Source organism: Pleurodeles waltl, chromosome 8, assembly GCF_031143425.1.
Source record: "Pleurodeles waltl isolate 20211129_DDA chromosome 8, aPleWal1.hap1.20221129, whole genome shotgun sequence".
Classification (NCBI taxonomy): domain Eukaryota; kingdom Metazoa; phylum Chordata; class Amphibia; order Caudata; family Salamandridae; genus Pleurodeles; species Pleurodeles waltl.
Genome location: NC_090447.1, coordinates 1,036,901,693 through 1,036,918,191, shown reverse-complemented (window position 1 = coordinate 1,036,918,191; position 16,499 = coordinate 1,036,901,693).

The following is a 16,499-nucleotide window of genomic DNA, read 5'->3' as shown; positions in this document are numbered from 1 at the left end:
GGGTGCAGGTGACTGGGACGTAGGCTGTCGTGAGGTGGTTGGCTGTTGCTTGGGTGGCTGACTGCGTTTATGTGTCTTGGAAGAGGGGGTGACAGACACAGTGGGAGAGGACACAGGGGACGTGTAGATGGCAGTGGGGGTGGTGACTGCACGTGTGAGGACTGTAGTGGAGGGTGTGCTGGTGATGGAAGAACTGGCTGATGTTGGTGTGCACGCAGGTGTGAGTGTAGACGTCACAGGGAGGGAGGAGGGAGACGAGGAGGTGGGGGACACAGAGGTGGTAGTGAATGTTGGTATGTCTGCATCTGGGTGTTGCTTGGGTGAATGCTTGTGTGTTCTGTGGTGCTTATGTTTGGATGAGCTGGCCTTGGGTGTTGAGGTGTGTGCAGGCTGGTCTGATGGTGTGGATGGGATAGGCTGAGGAACTGGAGACAGAGAAAGGGTGGAGGCAGTTAGAAGAGGGAGACTGGAGACAGGGACAATGGCTGCCGTCAGTGCTGAGGCCAGAGAAGTGAACGCTCGTTGATGGGCAGCATGACCCGAATGAATGCCCTCCCGGTAGGCATTGCTCTGTTGCACCTCCCTTTGCACCCCCTGGATGGCATTCAAAAGGGTGGTCTGCCCAACAATGAGCGTCCTCACCAGGTCAATGAGCTCCGCACTGAGGGCAGCAGGGGTAACAGAGGCAGGGGCTGAGGTGCCTGGGGCGAAGGAGACGCGCGCCTTCCTGGGCGAACGGGCACGGAGCGAAGACTGAGGGGCTGCTGGGAGGGCGGTGCTGGTGCGCTGGGTGGGGACTGTACCTGTTGTTGCGGGGGGCACAGATGTTGCCGCCCCCGCTAGGGAGCTCCCAAACGAGGACGTGTCCGTGTCGCTGGTGTCTCCACCGGCCCCCGTTGTGGTGCTCCCCTCGCCCTCCGGATCACTGGTGCCCTCGGTGTCTGTGTCAGTGCCCACCGGGGCCTGGTGACCTGCAGCTCCCTCGTGCTCCGACGCCAATTCTCCTCCGCCTGATGATGCTAATGCACAAGAAAACAAAGAATAAGGGTGGGGGGAGAAATAAAACAACGTTGAGTGTATGCCTTGTCAATACCCTTGGCGGAGAGGACAGACACAGGTGCCTCGTGCACTAAGCCGCGAACTTGGGGTATACTACTCAGTACTTCTGACTAGGCCAACAGGTCTAGGGACAACAGACGCGCACATGGGTGATGGAGGACCATAGATAGCTGCACTTGGCACCCTACAGAGGTGGGGGGCGGGGGCACAGGGCCATGTCTAAGGGAGGGGACTACACTACGGAAAGCGCCCTGGCCTACTGTCACACACAGGCCTCCTCCCCCACCCAGACGCCTCAACTGCGTGTAAGGATAGCAGAATGTGCTGATACTCACCCCCTTGTGTCTGCTGTGCTGTCCTCAAGCGCCCATCCAACTCAGGGTAGGCCACCGCCAGGATCCGGGACATCAGGGGGGTCAGGGTACGACTGGCACCCCTCCTAGGTCGGGAGGCCATCCCCAGCAGTGTCTCTGCGGTCTTACGGGTTCCGCGGCGGATGTCCTCCCACCTCTTCCGACAGTGGGTGCCCCGTCTGGTGTAGACCCCCAGGGCCCGGACTTCCTTGGCGATGGCACGCCAAATATCGATTTTCTGATGGGCGCTCACCTGTTTGACATGTACAGGGTGGGAAAGAGAAAACGTCACATTTCTGCATGTATGGAGTAAATGCCCCCCCCTCCCCAACATTGCCATGTGGCCCATTCTCACATCTGTCGTGCGTTGCACTCCTCATTTTCTCCCCACCCCACCAACTGACAGCCACCCCACTCCACACAGGCATAGACCATTCAAGGAGCACTCAGTGTACTCACCTGTTGGTCTGGAGGACCGTAGAGTAGCGCATACTGGGGGAGGACCCCATCCACAAGTTTCTCCAACTCTTCAGACGTGAAGGCAGGGGCCCTTTCCCCAGTCGCAGCAGCCATTGTCACTTCCAGACCGAGTTCACAGCAGCACTTGCAGTATAGGTCCTCTCCTGTGGATGATCAGGTCTCGAGTGATTAATCAGATAGAAAATGGCGGTCACGCCCGCGGCGGTGCGTACCGCGGCGGTGCGTACCGCGACCACCGGCGCACATCGTCATTGGCTCCTGAATCCCATAGGGTTCAATGTTAACCAATACGACTTCGTACAGCGGTCTTCGACCGCCTACCGCCACGGTGTGCCACGCCAGCGCATTGACCTCACATCCCATTGTCCCACTTCACAGGTCAGGCAGCCGCCATTTCAAGGGCCCACATGGCTTAAATTTGACTGCGTCACACAGGCCTAGGCCTTGCATTGCGACACATACACGCCTTTCAATGCATTGCGATTCTTTAACTGTGCAAGCTGTGTGAACGTACCTGTGGTTTGCCTGACTCGGTGCTCCATGTTGTCCTTCCTAGGCACCGTCCGCTGGGACTTCCGAGGAGAAGGATGAATCCTCGCATGTACCGTCCGCTGGTGGACCTGTCGACAATGGAAGAACGCCATATAATACTACGCTACAGACTTGACCGTGCCACTATACATGAACTGTGTGCCCAGCTGGAGCCAGCCCTGATGTCCCCCATCCGCCAACCCACAGGCATTCCCCCTCTGGTGCAGGTTCTGTCAGTCCTCCATTTTTTGGCAAGTGGGTCATTCCAGACAACAGTGGCCATGTCATCTGGAATGTCTCAGCCTATGTTTTCCAAGATTTTGTCCAGAGTGTTGTCTGCCCTGATGAAACTCATGCGGAGCTACATCATTTTCCCAGAGGAGGGTGATTTGCCTACAGTGAAGGGTGATTTCTATGCCCTTGGACATATCCCCAACATCATTGGTGCCATTGATGGGACCCATGTGGCTTTGGTGCCCCCAAAAGACGATGAGCAGGTGTACAGAAACAGGAAAAATTACCATTCGATGAATGTCCAGGTGGTCTGTTTGGCTGACCAGTACATATCCCATGTAAATGCCAAGTTCCCTGGGTCAGTGCATGACGCGTATGTTATGCGAAATAGCAGCATCCCCTATGTGATGGAGCAGCTACAGAGACACCGTGTGTGGCTAATAGGTGACTCTGGTTACCCCAACCTGCCTTGGCTACTGACCCCAGTGAGGAATCCCCGGACAAGGGCAGAGGAACGGTACAATGAGGCCCATGGCCGAACTAGGAGGATCATAGAAAGGACCTTTGGCCTCCTGAAGGCCAGGTTTAGGTGCCTGCATATGACCGGGGGATCCCTGATGTACTCACCAAAGAAGGTGTGCCATATCATCGTGGCCTGCTGTATGCTTCACAATCTGGCATTGCGACGTCAGGTTCCTTTCCTGCAGGAGGATGGTGCAGATGGTGGTGTTGAAGCAGCTGTGAAGCCTGCGGAGAGTGAAGAGGAGGAAGACTCAGAAGACGACACAGACAACAGGGACAGAGTAATAGAACAGTATTTTCAGTAGCACACAGGTGAGAATCACCCATGCCATTTTACATTTCCTGAAAGCCTCCTGCATCTCAACTTTGTCTATTTCCCCCCAGATCTTTAAAACTGATGTTTGATTTTCCGTTCCCTTTTCAGTGCTGTATGACCCACTGCGTGACTTCTGCTTGGTTAGCCCATGGACTAATGCTAAGTGACCTCGGTATGTGTTCAGCACAAAGTTAACAGAACGTAACTGATATGTAATGTGTTATACATTTGTAAATAATACAGGCTGAGTTCTGATTGATTTCAGTGCAATGAGTGATTTATTTTTAGTGCAAGATGATGGTACATTCTAGTCAAACGGTGATGGGTGGGGGTGGAGTAATGTCCATGGCGGAGTCCAGTTCTCAGTCTCACAGGTGCATTGTCCTTATGCCTGTGGAAGGATGGAGCAGGGGCAGTTCAAGGTTTGACAGGGTGGCAATGTGGGACAGTGGGAGGACTTCAGGGGGTATCTGATGCTGGCGGGGGTCTTGACATCCTGCTCTGTCGATTTTTTGGATCTCAGGCTCCTCTTGCCTTCAGCAGGAGGTGGGGTTCTGGTGGCCTGTCGTTGTGGTGGGGCCTCCTGTCCACTAGCGCCGGCGGAGGTGGTAGGCTGTTCCTGTTCCGGGCTAGTGACAGGGGCCCTGTGTGATGCCACATGGTCCCGAAACGTGTCCTCTATACGGTTGAGGGCCTGGACTATGCTCCCCATAGCGGTAGAGATGTTGGTTAGTTGGTCGCTGAACCCCATGTAGCGTTCCTCCTGCTGTGCCTGGATCTCCTGGAACCTGGCCAGTACCGTCGCCATCATCTCTTGTGAGTGGTGGTAGGCTGCCATGATGGTGGTGAGGGCCTCTTGGAGAGTGGGTTCCCTGGGCCTCTCCTCCCCCCCCTGTCGCACAGCAGCCCTCCGAGTTGCCCGGTTTCCCCCGGCCTCTGTCCCCTGGACGGTGTGCCCACTACCACTGCCCCCAGGTCCCTGTTGTTGTTGGGGTGGTGGGTTACCCTGGGTGCCCTGTAGTGGCAGACACACCGCTGATTGACCTGTCCTAGAGACAGAGGCAAGGGCCCGCTGGGTGGGAGCTGTGCTGTTGTTCCCAGAGGGGGTTGGGTCTGCAGTGGCCTGTGGCTGCCTGAGGGGAACCGACTGTCCAGAGGTGCCCGATGGTCCGGGCTGGTCATCAGGGTCCAGGTCGACAGAGCTGCTGTCATCACTAGGGGCCTCTTCCGGGGGTGGGATGGACATTTCTGGTCCCTCCTGACCGGTGTGTTGTCGTTCGGGTCCTGCATGGGGTAAGAGAGTATGGTTATTGTTTCTGTGTGTGCAATTGCGTGCGATTTATGGGTGCCCTTGTCCCCCAGTGCTGGCATTCCCTTGGGGGAGGTGTTGTGAGTGTGTTTTGTGGGGGGGGGGGGAATAGGTATGTGCAGTGGTCATGCTTAGGTGATGGGTGTCCATAGTTTGTGGTGGCATGTAGGGGTTGGTGTTGGGTGGGTTGTGCTGGAGAGACATTCTCAGGGAGGATGTGTGATGGGGGGTTGGGGGTGAGGGTGGGGATGGTGGTTAGCATGCTGGGGGGGGTGAAGTAGTTGAGCTTGTACTTACCAGAGTCCATTCCTCCGGAAACTCCAGCGAGGCCCTCAGGATGCAGGATGTTTAGTACCTCTTGCTCCCATGCTGTGAATTCGGGTGGTGTGGGTGGTGGTCCTCCGCCAGTCTTCTGCACTGCGATGTTGTGTCGCGAGACCATCGAGCGCACCTTCCCCGTAGGTCGTTCCAACGTTTGCGGATGTCGTCCCTATTTCTGGGATGCTGTCCCACCGCGTTGACCCTGTGCACGATCCGCTGCCATAGCTCCGCCTTCCTGGCTATGGTTGTGTGCTGCACCTGTGAGCCGAAGAGCTGCGGTTCAACTCTTATAATTTCCTCCACCATGACCCGGAGTTCTTGGTCCGAAAAGCGTGGGTGCCTTTGGGGTGCCATGGGGTGGTGTGTATGAGGTGTGGGGTGTTGTATGTGGTGATGTGTGTGTTGGTGTGTGGTGCTTTGTGCTTCTATGTGGTGTGTGTGATGGTGTAGTGTGCCTCCGTGTGATGTAGCTCTCTATTCTGTGATGTTTCTCTCTCTCCTTCGTCTCTGATTTTTGTTAGTAGGGGTTTGTGGGTGATGTGGGTGTGTCTTTTATATTGTATTGGGTGTGTGGGTGTGGTGTGTGTATGTGTTTCAGGTGTGTGCCTTTCACATTGTCCAATGTGGTAGAGTTTTGTAAAGGTGTGTGTATTTTGACCGCGGCGGTGAGTACCGCCAATGGACTACCGCGTTTGAAAGACCGCCGCGTGGATTTGCGGGTCGTAATGGCATGGGCGTATTTCTGTTGGCGTGGCGGTGGAGGTTTGGTCATCTCCAGTTTACCACTGCCCGCTGATGTGGCGGACTGCAGTAGAGGTCGGATTTTTGGAGGTTTTGCAGTTGTGGGTCAGAATGTCCGTAGCGGCTAACTGCGGCCGCGGCGGTATTGTGGCGGCCTTCTGACCGGTGGTAAACGGCTTTTACCGCCGAGGTCAGAATGACCCCCAAAGTTTCCCTTGCAAAATTACAGTATTGCAAGAAAGAAGTCCTGTTTTGAGGCCATCACATTGAGAAAGGTGTGAGGGAAGTGTCGCAAGAAAGAATGTCAGCAATCATGAAAATGAATCCTCTAGGAACACAAAAAAAAGTCCAAATGTCTTTGTAAATGGTTGCTGTAGGAAGCTGGCTCTGTATGTACTATATCAAAATGAGGGACTTAATTGTGTGCCAGGGCTGTGACAATTGCGAGAACAAAGGAATAGTGTTAGGGAAAGAACACTGGTGCTGGGGCCTGGTTAGTAGGATCCCAGCACACTTTTAATCAAAGTTTGCATCAACACTAGGCAAAAAGTGGGGGGCAACCATGCCAAAAGTGGCCTTTTCCTACACAACCCTCCCAAACGAGGATGAGACTAACCTTTCCCAAGACAGCCTTCATTTTCTAAGTGGAAGAACCTGAAAAGGACATCTGCATTGGCGTGGGCAGTCTCATGTCTGTGCTCCTCTACAAAGTCCATTCCCTGCAGGGATATGGACCACCTCAAAAGTTTAGGGTTCTCACCTTTCATTCGCATTAGCCAGCTCAGAGGTCTGTGGTCAGTTTGAACAACAAAGTGAATACCAAACAAGTACGATCTCAGCTTTTTCAGGGACCAAACCACAGCAAAGGCCTCCCTCTCAATGGCACTCCAATGCTGCTTCCTGGGGAGTAACGTTTTGCTAATGAAAGAAACAGGCTGGTCAGGGCCATCATCATTGGTTTGAGAAAGGACTGCTCCTATCCCATGTTCAGAGACATCTGTCTGCATACTGAATTGCTTTGAATAATCTGGAGCTTTGAGAACTGGTCCTGAGCCCATTGCTTCTTTCAGGGTGTCAGAGGCCTTTTGACAGTCAAGGGTCCAGTTTTCCTTCTTTGGCATCTTCTTTGAAGTTAACTCAGTGAGGGGAGTCACGATGGACTCAAATCCCTACACAAACCTCCTGTAGTACCCAGTCAAGCCAAGGAATGCCCTGACTTGAGTCTGGGTTTTTAGAGCTTCCCAGTCCAGAATTGTCTGGATCTTAGGTTTTAAGGTTTGCACTTGGCCTCCTCCTACAAGGTGGCCCAAGTACACAACTGTTCCCTGCCCTATCTGGCATTTAGATGCTTTGATAGAGAGTCCTGCTGCTTGCAAGGCCCGCAAAACCTTCCAAAGGTAGACCAGGTGATCCTGCCAGCTGGAGCTAAAGACAGCAATATCATCTAGGTATGCTGCACTAACTGTCTCCTAACCAGCAAGGACTTGATTCACCAACCTTTGGAAGGTGGTAGGAACATTCTTTAAGCCAAAGGGCATAACAGTGAACTGATAATGCCCATCAGGTGTAGAGAATGTTGTCTTTTCTTTGGCTACAAGTGTCATCCTAATTTGCCAGTACCCTGCTGTCAAGTCAAAGGTACTTAGGAATTTGTCTGCACCTAATTTGTCAATTAGTTTGTCTGCTATGGGTATGGGGTGTGCATCTGTCTTGGTGACAGAAATGAGTCCTCTGTAGTCCACACACAAGCTAATTTCTCTCTTGCCCTTGTTGATATGAAGTTTGGGGACAAAGACCACTGGGATTTCCCAGGGACTGTCAGAGTGCCATATTATCCCTAACTCCAGCATCTTGTGGACTTCCACTTGATGCTCTCTTTAACTTGGTCAGACTGTCTGTAGATTTTGTTCTTCACAGGTCTCCTGTGTCCACATCATGGGTACACAGGTGTGTCTGACCGGGGTCAAAGAGAAGAGCTCAGCAGACATCTGTAGGACTTGCCTGCAGTCAGCTTGCTGCTGGGCAGAGAGGGTGTTTGAATAGACAACTCCATCTACTGATCCATATTTACGGTCAGTTGAGAGGAGGTCAGGGAGAGGTTCACTCTCTGCTTCCTATCCTCATCAGTAACCATCAGCATGGTTATGTCTGCCCTATCATTGTGGAGCTTCAGGCGGTTTCCATGGATCACCCTCTTGGGTGTCTTGCTAGTGCCCAAGTCCACTAGGTAAGTGACCTGACTCTTTTTTCTCTGGACTGGGTAAGGGCCACTCAATCTGTCCTAAAGTGCCCTCGGAGCCACAGGCTCCAGAACCCAGACTTTTGGCCCTGGCTGGAATTCAACCATTGTAGCCTTTTGTTCATACCACAACTTCTGGAATTGTTTTCTGGCCTCAAGGTTTTTGGATGCCTTTTCCATGTACTCAACTATCGTAGAGAGGAGGCCAAGCACATAATCCACCACATCTTGTTTAGGCTCATGAAGAGGTCTCTCCTAGCCTTCCTTAACAAGTGCCAGTGGTCCCCTTACAGGATGGCAAACAGAAGTTCAAAGGGGGAAAACCCTACTCCTTTCTAAGGCACTTCTCTGTAGGCAAAAAGCAAGCATGGCGGAAGTACATCCCATATGCATTTAAGTTTTTTAGGGAGCTCCCTGATCATGCTCTTCAATGTCTTGTTGAATCTCTCAACAGGCCCATTGGTTTGTGGATGGTATGGTGTGGTGAACTTATAAGTCACCCCACACTAATTCCACATGCGTTTCAGGTAAGCTGACATGAAGTTTGTACCTCTGTCAGAAACCACCTCCTTAGGGAAACCCACTCTGGTAAAAATACTAATTAGGGCTTTGGCTCCTGCAGGGGCAGTAGTTGACCTGAAGGAAATTGCTACAGGGTATCTGGTAGCATGATCTACTACTACCAGTATCTATTTGTTCCCCGAGGTTGTGGGAAGTTCAAGTGGACCCACAATGTCCACACCAACTCTCTCAAATGGGACCTTCACCACTGGAAGTAGAATGAGGAGGGCTTTTGGGTGGCCACCTGTCTTGCCACTGGCTTGACAGGTGACACAGGAGCTACAAAACTAACTTACTTTTTGGAACAAGTTGGGCCAATAGAAATGGTTAACAAGTCTGCACCATGTCTTGGTCTGTCCCAAATGACCAGGTAGGGGGATTTCATGGGCCAATGTGAGGATAAACTCTCTAAACTACTGAGGCACTACCACTCGCCTAGTGGCACCAGGTTTAGGATCTCTAGCCTCAGTGTAAAGGCCTCCATTATCCGAATAGACCCTGTGGGAGCCACTAACATCTCTCTTCTCCTGTTCAGCAGCTTTCTGTCTCAGGCCTTTAAGAGTGGGACAAGTCTTTTGTCCCTGACACAGCTGTTCCCTTGAGGGTCTCTCTGGGCCCAAGCTCTCCACCTGGTAAGGTTCCAGCTCCATGGACTCATTTACCGCAGGAGAGAAGACATCTTCCTGAGAATAGAGGTCTTGCTTCTATTGCTGTTCGGAAGCTGGTCCCCCAGTCCTCTTGCCTTTTCTCTTGGAGTGTTGGGCCATTATTCCAGGCTCCAATACTTCTTATTTACCCTGTGCTCAGCTCTGTGCTCTGGTTCGCACACACACCAGTTCAGGGATACTCAGCACAGCTGCATGGGTTTTGAGTTCTACCTCAGCCTGTGCTGAGGACTCCAAATCATTCCCTAGCAAACATTCTACTGGGATTGCAGAAGAGACCACCACATTTTCCAGGGCAGTAACCCCTCCCCATTCAAAAGTCACCAAAGCCATGGAGTGGATTTTAGTCACATTGTCAGCAATGGTAACTGGATAAGTTTGTCCAGCCAAATACTGTCGTGGGGAAACCAGTTTTTCTGTCACCATGGTGACACTGGCACCTGTATCCCTCAGGGCTTCTACCTTTGACCCATTTTTTCAAGAGCTGCTGCCTGTATTTTTGTTAGGCAGCCAGGCAGCTAGCGTGGCTATAGCCACCCCACCCTCAGAGAGTAAAGTAGCTTCAAAGTGAACCCTGATTTACTCTGGAAACACTGTTGATCCCACATGGAGACTGGCTATTCCAGTGCTAACTGGAGTAGAGCTAGTCGGATTTTTCTTGGGACAGGCCATGTCTCCAGGTTGGTGTCCATGCTGTTTACAGTTGTGACACCAGGCCTTCTTGGGATCAAAGTTTTTACCCTGGTACCCATTTGTGGACTGTGAAGAGGCTCGGGCCCACTCTCCTGAGCAGGTTTTTGGGGCCCTTGAGAAGACTCTTTAGTTTGGTCCTTATATGTCTCACTACTCTTCCCTTGGGGATGATTTGTGATCTCTTTCTTTTGATCACCCCTTGTGGAAGTCTTGGACACCCTATACTTGACCCAATGGTCTGTCTTCTTTCCAATTTTTGGGGGAGAAATTGGACCTAGGTCTACCAGATGTTGATGCAACTTGCCATTGAAGCAGTTACTTAACAAGTGTTCATTCATAAACAAATGATAAAGCCCATCATAGTCATGCATTCCACTGCCAGTTATCCAACCATTTAGTGTTTTTACTGAGTAGTCGACAAAATCAACCCAGGTCTGGATCGAGATTTTGTGAGCCCCCTGAACCTAATTCCATACTCCTCAGTAGTGAATCCAAAGCCCTCAATCAGGGTAGCCTTCATGAGGTCATAGGATTCTGCATCTTTACCAGAGAGTGTGAGGAGCCTATCCCTACACTTACCAGTAAACATTTCCCAAAGGAGAGCTCCCCAGTGAGATCTGTTTAACTTTCTTGTTGCACAAGCCCTCTCAAAAGCTGTGAACCACTTGGTGATATCATCACCCTCTTAATATTTTAAGACAATCCCTTGAGGATGTTTGGGATATCAGTAGTTTCTCTGACCCTATTTATGTTGCAGCCACCCTTTATGGGTGCTAAACCCATTTCTGCTCTCTCCCTTTCTATAGATAGGAGTTGTTGATCCAAAGCTAACCTTTTGGTCATCCTTCCTAAAAGGATGTCCTCCTCATTGAGGTTGCCCTCAGTGTTCCCAGAGGAACAGGACTCCCCTGTGGAAGATCCAGATCCAGTGAGTTCTATCCTTGGAGACAAGGGTCTGGGGACCCTGGTCTTCATATTTAGGTGAGGAGGGGGGAGATTATCCACCTCGTCTCTAACATCTCCCCCTTCTGAGTGGAGTTCTTCCTCCTCAGGAAGGTGGTCCCTGGTGTACTCAGCAAAGAGCTCCTGGAGCTTGAACTTGGTAGGGTTGGAACACAGTTCTAATCTTTTTCAGCTTACAGAGGGACCTCAGCTCTGCCATCCCTAGATGGAGGTAAGGAGTGAGGTTGAGTTCCATCACTATTTCCTCTGAGCTGCTCATTATGCTACTAAAGTTGGGATTACTTTTTAGAAACTAAAAACTACTTCTAGTAACTAAATCCTAACTTTTACAAAACTTTCGAACTTAAAAAAAGATTGTAAAAGGGACTTAACCGAAGCCCTAGCAGGACTTTTCAAAATTGAGAAAAAATGGTCAAATTAAAAAATCAGTTTTCTAAAGGCAATTTTGGAATTTAGTCGTGTGATCAGGAATTGGCTGAGTAGTCCAGCAAATGCAAAGTTGGAGATCCCACCACTGATCCACCAATGTAGGAAGCTGGCTCTATATTTTCTATATTAAAATGAGATTTGTGTGCACAGAGTCCAGGGGTTCCCCAGAGGCTGGAAAGAGGAAATAATAGATAATACTAATGCTCTATTTGTGGTGGTGTGTCGAGCAGTTAGGCTTATCAGAGGGTGGTGTTAAGCATTTGTTTACACACACAAGCAATAAAAGAAACACACACTCAATGGCTTAACTCCAGACCAATACGATTTTATATAGAAAAATATGTCTTGTTAATTTATTTCCAGAACCACAAGATTCAGTTTGCAGGTAAGTACATAAAATGTAAGATACTTTGCAAAGTTATAATCGGAACTTTGAATGGAATCAACAATGTATCCAGTTTTCTTTAAAATGGCAAAAAGCTATTTTAAAAGTAGACACTGAAATTTTCAACAGTTTCTTGGGGAATAAAATAGATTACAGTGTTCGAGGTAAGTAACAAATTTACAGATTTAGGCCCTCATTACAACCCTGGTGGTAAATCCCGCTTACCGCCGTGCAGAAGACCGCCAACATACCGCTGCGGCTGCGGAATTCCGCTACAGGTATTACGACCCACAGCTCGGAATCCGCCACAATACAGACACCCACACAAGTGGCAATAACAAAACCGACACCGTCACGCCAACAGGAATACGCCCACACTATCACGACCCACGAATCAACGTGGCAGTCTTTCAACCGCGGTAAACCATTGACGGTACACACCGCCGCGCTCAAAATACACACACATTTACAAAACACAACCACATTGGACAATTCGAAATACACACACCTGATACACATACACACACCACTCCCACACACCCAATCCAATATAAAACACACACCCACATCACCCACAACCCTTACAACCAGAATTTTGAAACCACGCCAGAGAGATACACTGCCAAAAACAATATCAGCATCCACAGACACACAACACCATCACTTACACAACATCCACGCACCTCAAACAACACACACTAACACACCCCCTCACACATCACAATACACACCACCTCACACATCACCCACACCACATCATGGCACCTCAACGACACCCCAGGTTCTCTGAGGAGCAGCTCAGGGTCATGGTGGAGGAAATCGTCCGGGTAGAGCCACAGCTATTCGGATCACAGGTGCAGCAGACATCCATTGCAAGGAAGATGGAGCTATGGCGCAGAATCGTCGACAGGGTCAATGCAGTGGGACAGCATCCAAGAACTAGGGATGACATCAGGAAGAGGTGGAACGACCTACGGGGGAAGGTGCGTTCCGTGGTCTCCAGACACCAGATTGCTGTACAGAGGACTGGCGGTGGACCCCCAGCTCCTCCCCCACAACTAACAACATGCGAGGAGCAAGTCTTGGCTATACTGCATCCTGAGGGCCTCGCAGGAGTAGCAGGAGGACTGGACTCTGGTAAGGCAAATCTTTACTACTATATCCACCCCACCCTGCCTGCAAGCCATCACATACTCCCGCCCTTACCCTCAAACCCATCACCCCAACAACCCACAGATACCCCACCAACACAACCCACACATCCCAAAACCAAGACCTGCAGGTAACACCAATGCATGGACACCCATCACCCAAGCATGTCCACTACAGAGACTCACTCATGCCCCAAAATCACCAATCACACAAGGACCAAGCCAACAATGCAGCACTGGAGTACAGTGTAAACCACCAATTTTAAACGATGAACCACATACAATTATTATGCATTTAAACCCCAACAGGACCTCTACCCAACGTCACCTGACAGGAGGTGCCAGACATATCCAGTCCCCCAACAGAAGAGGCCCACAGTGATGACAGCAGCTCTGCACAAATGGATCAAGATGACCAGCCCGGCCCATCTGGGACGTTGGGACAGTCGGTTCCCCTGACACTGTCACAAGCCACTACAGAGCCTCCACCCTCAGGAAACACCACCACAGCACCCACCCAGCGGGCCCATCCCTCTGTCCCCAGGACACGTCAATCAGCAGTGTGTCCACCAGTACAGGGAACCCAGGCAAACCCACAAACCCAAGAAAATCAGGGACCTGGGGCCAGTGGCAGTGGGCACACAGTTCAGGGGACAGAGGCACAGGATAACAGGATAACAGGGAAACCGGGAGGACTGCTGTGCAGCAGGGGGAGGACAGGCCCCCGGAACCCACTCTCCACGAGGCACTCTCCAACATCATGGGAGCTTACCATCATTCCCAGGAGACGATGGCAACGTTACTGGCCAAGTTTCAGGAGACCCAGCAGCTGCAGGAGGAACACTACCTTGGGATCAGGGAGGACTTGAAGTCCATTAACACCACCCTGGTCACCATTGCAGGGGTGCTGGCAGACCTCGCCAGCACCAGGAGGGACACAGTGGCACAACAAGGGGCCCCTGACATTAGCCTGGACGATGAACAGCCCTCCACCTCCGCCGGCGCCAGTGGACAGGAGGCACTACCACAGGATCAACAGGACATCAGCACCCCACCCCCTGCAGATGGAGAACCACCCCGCAAACGGTCCCTGAGATCCAGGAACAAGACAGAGAACAATGCTAAGACCCCCGCCAGGAAATGAGACCACCCTGAATGTCACCCTTCTGTCGCATTATGTCACCATGTCCATCCTTGAACTGCCATTGCTCCACTTCTTATGCCCCTTTGGACAATGCATCTGTGAAACAAATAGACTGGACTCTGCCATGGACATTCCTCCACCATCCCCCTAGCCCATTTTACAACCCCCTCCACTTATTTGCACAGGAATAAACACACTTCAATCATAAAACAATCTGGAGTCAGTCTGTGCTTTCACAAATGTGTAATTGCAATAACTATGGAATATAGCAATGTCAATTTACTTGTTCACATACCAATGTAACACAGCTGTAGGCCAACAGTAAACATAGCAGAGGGCACAAAGTGGGACCCAAATCTGTGAAATGTAAAGTCAAAGTGACAAGTCAGGGCCCATACACTAAATGAAAATGACACACTTATGCTAGTTCCAACAATAGAATGAGATGTGGGAAGCAGTGGCATCTTCTTACCTGTGTCTCACTGGAAGTATTGCCTGATGATGTTGTTTCAGTTGTCGATATCCTATTCTTCTCCCTCCTCTTCTTCACTGTCCACAGGCTCCACAGCTGCCACAAGACCACCATCTGGCCCATCCTCCTGCAGAAATGGCACCTGGCGTCGCAAAGCCAGGTTGTGCAGCATGCAGCAGGCCACGATTATCTGGCACACCTTCTTCCATGAGTAGTAGAGGGATCCACCTGTCAGATGGAGGCACTGGAATCTGGCCTTCAGGAGGCCGAAGGTGTGCTCCATCACCCTCCTAGTTCGCCCATCTGCCTCATTGTAGAATTCCTCTGCCCTTGTCCTGGGATTCCTCACTGGGGTCAGTAGCCATGACAAGTTGGGGTAACCAGAGTCACCTGCAAATGTCGAGGGACAACTGTTATACACACACTAACCCTTAGGGTCAACCCCAGACACCTATGTCAACTGTATTGGGACCTTGACCTCACCTATTAGCTACACACAGTGCCTCTGGAGTTGGCCCATCACATAAGGAATGCTGCTATTCCTCAAAATGTAAGCGTCATGCACAGAGCCAGGATACTTGGCATTGACATGGGAGATGTACTGGTCAGCCAAACACACAATCTGCACATTCATCAAATGGTAGCTCTTCCGGTTTCTGTACACCTGTTCATTTCTGCGGGGGGGACAAACGCCACATGTGTCCCATCAATGGCACCAATGATGTTGGGGATATGTCCCAGGGCATAGAAGTCACCTTTCACTGTGGGCAAATCCTCCACTTGAGGGAAAACGATGTAGCTGCGCATGTGTTTCAGCAGGGCACATAACACTCTGGACAACACGTTAGAGAACATTGGCTGGGACATCCCTGATGCCATGGCCACTGTTGTTTCAAAAGACCCACTGGCCAGGAAATGGAGTACTGACAGGACCTGCACCGGAGGGTGGATTCCTGTTGGATGGCGGATAGCTGACATCAGGTCCGGCTCCAACTGGGCACACAGTTCCTGGATTGTTGCCCGATCAAGTCTGTATGTGACCAGGATGTGTCTCTCTTCCATTGTCGACAGGTCCACCAGGGGTCTGTACACCAGAGGATGCCGCCATCTCATCACCTGCCCCAGTGGACGTGCCCTATGGAGGAGAATAGCGAGAAGAGAGTCATCCAACACTAGGGTATCACAATGTTTTATTTTCAGAAACGTAATTAATCCGCAATGTGCCAGTAGCTGTCTATATTCCCGGCCTGATAGGTGTGACGAGGTTAACATCCATCCCATGTGGCCTCCTGAAAAGGCAGATGCCTGACCTGTAAGGTGGGACAAGGGGATATGAGGTAACTGCGCTGGCGTTCTACACCGTCACGGTGGGCGGTCGAAGACCGCAGCGCAATTCAGCATTGGTTAACATTTGGCCCTATGGGTCACAGAAGCCAATAATGATGTACGCCGGTGGTGACGGTACGCACCGCCGCAGATGTGACCGCCATTTTCTGTATGTTCACTCACTTGATACCTGCCCTTCAACAGGAGAGGACCTACACTGCAAGTGCTGCTGTGACCTGTGTCTGGAAGCGACGATGGCTACAGTGTCTTGGGAAAGGGCCCCTGCCTTCAATTCGGAGGAGTTGGAGAAACTAGTGGATGGGGTCCTCCCTCATGCAACTGTATGGTCCTCCAGACAAACAAGTGAGTACACTGTGAGCATGCTGCATGGGCAATGCCTGTTTTGAGTGGTGGATGGAAGATACATGGGGGAGCTGAGGCCTGCATGTGCGGATGGGGAATGTATGTGCGTCAGGGCAAGGGTGGGAACTGGGGGGCTATGAGTATGACGGTCCGGATGGGTAAGTAATTTCCATTTCCCCCTGTACCATTCCTCTAGGTTAGCGCCCACCAGAAGAAGGGTATTTGGCATTCAATCTCCAATG